General features: G+C 44.9%; 1 pseudogene; it reads left to right on the top strand.

Moving 5' to 3' along the window:
- Nucleotides 1-1,339: 1,339 nt before the first annotated feature.
- Nucleotides 1,340-1,435, top strand: LOC119933810 (annotated as a pseudogene).
- The last annotated feature ends 802 nt before the right edge of the window (nt 1,436-2,237 follow it).

The raw sequence follows: 2,237 nt of genomic DNA, 5'->3' as shown, positions 1-2,237 counted from the left end.
GGAGGGAATTCCAGGATAAGGGACGGGCATGAGAAAGGGGTTGGTAGTGAGATAAATGAGATTGGGGCAGAGTGAGTAAACTGACAATAGAGGAGCAGAGTGTGCGATCTGGACTTCAGTAGATCGGTGAGGTAGGGTGGGAACAGCTGAGCCCCCCTTTCCCTCTGCTCCTCCTCCCCTCCCCATCACCCCTACTCCCTCCTTCTTCTCTACCCCCTTCCCTTCCCCACAGCACTTGTGTATATTTGTACATATTTATTACTCTATTTTATTAGTGATGTGCATATATCTATAATTCTATTTATCTATTTTAATGGTATCGATGCCGGTCTACTTGTTTGGCTTTGTTGTCTGTCTCCCCCTTCTAGACTGTGAGCCCGTTGTTGGGTAGGGATTGTCTCTATCTGTTGCCAAATTGTACTTTCCAAGCACTTAGTACGGTGCTCTACAGACAGTAAGCACTCAATAAATACGATTGAATGAATGAATGAATACTTTAAAGCCAATGGTAAGGTGTTTCTGTTTGATGCAGTGGTGGATGGGCAGCCACCATAGGCAATACAGTTTCAGTAAATAACCGGACTCATACTTGAATTATTTAGTTAAACCTTTCAATTTGGCATCAGAAAGATGCTTTTATCGGCAACGATGACTGGCACTCGTTCCTATCAATGAAGTTTTTTTTTTTGTCCTGACCAAGTGTTGCCCAGCCAACTGTGGGACCACTACAAATGAGCCTGGATTTCAATGAAAATCCATAGAACCATGCTAATGGGATGTATCACCAGTCCCGGAGATAGCTCCAGTGTTGCTGTGGTTTACTTAATTCAAAGGGACATTTCATAATTCTAGCTGAATTGAAATCACGGCTCAGATGAAATTTAGGAGCAAATTGCAGGGAACTTGTCCTCTGGAGGCTGAGAAAGACTATGTCATTGCTACCATTGCTAATGGCTGCTGATGAGTTTTCTTTAGCTTGAGGAGTAACTCAAGGACTCAATGAGGGCAGCATTTCATGAGTCGAATGACAGGAACAATCACGTTTTCAGACACTGAGGTGGCAGATCGCTAACTATCAGAGAGAGACGTCAGCTTGCTATGAGACTGACGGGCAGTGTGTTTTCAGGAGGAGGGTGTGAGAAAGCAGCTCTCCTGAGGCGGCCAGTTCAGATTTTCCTCACTAGCCAGGTCTATGCCGGCCTGGAGGGGAGAAATTCTTAGACCGAGGAGCAACCTCCTTAGGACAGCCTCCCTAGATGACTGAAAGATAATGTTCTTTTTGGCCACCTCCCATTGTTTCCTTTCCTGAAGTCCAAGGTGCGAGGCAGGAGTTGGTGAGGTGGCTTCTCCACCTCTTGGCTAAGATCAAGTGTAGTATCTGTTCTTATCAGTTTAATATCTGATATGTCCTCTATCTGAGAATAATATACTCTCTAGACTGTGAGCTAGTTGTGGGCAGGGATTGCCACTCTTTATTGCTGTACTGTACTTTCCCAAGAGCTGAGTACAGTGCTCTGCACATAGTAAGAGCTTAAAAATACGAATGAATGAAAGAATGTCACATTCTCAGAACCCCTGCCTGCCTCAGACTGGGTATGAAAGAGAAGCAGCTTGGCCTAGTTGATAGAGCACAGGCCTGGAAGCCAGAAGGGCCTGTGTTCTAATTCTGGCTCTGCCACTTGTCTGCTGTGTGACCTTGCCCAAGTCACTTAACTTCTCTGTGCCTCAGTTACCTCATCTATAAAATGGGCATTAAGACAGTGAGCCCCAGGTGGGACTGGGACTATATCCATTCTGATTAGCTTGTATCTACCCCAGTACTTAATACAGTGCCTGGCATAATAGTAAGCACTTAACAAATACCATAAAAAAAGAATAGTGTCTGTATCTTAATATATCTGCAGGTGGGAAATGGTGTCTCTTATGCCCTTAACTCAGCTCACTCCTCCAAATATGATGGGAGGGTAGTGGGAAAAGCAAAATATCGACATTATTAGAGCTTGACTCACCAGGAAGGAAGAGTAATGGCTAAGGCTAATGAACCAATGCCCTGTGGTTTCAGGCTACTCAAAATCCATACACTGACCGGCAAGTCTGATGTCCAAAGCAGACACCCAGAAGCACCGCTCCTGCTTCTCCTCTTCCATTATGTTGTCTTCCATAGTGCTTTATGATGTGAGGGTGTGTGGGTGATTGACAGGGGGCAAAGGTGTTGTACTGTGGTGAATAGATAAAGT

This window comes from Tachyglossus aculeatus, chromosome 10 (genome assembly GCF_015852505.1).
Source record: "Tachyglossus aculeatus isolate mTacAcu1 chromosome 10, mTacAcu1.pri, whole genome shotgun sequence".
NCBI lineage: Eukaryota > Metazoa > Chordata > Mammalia > Monotremata > Tachyglossidae > Tachyglossus > Tachyglossus aculeatus.
Note: the sequence above shows the minus strand (reverse complement) of the source record. Positions and strands in the feature narration are given on the sequence as shown.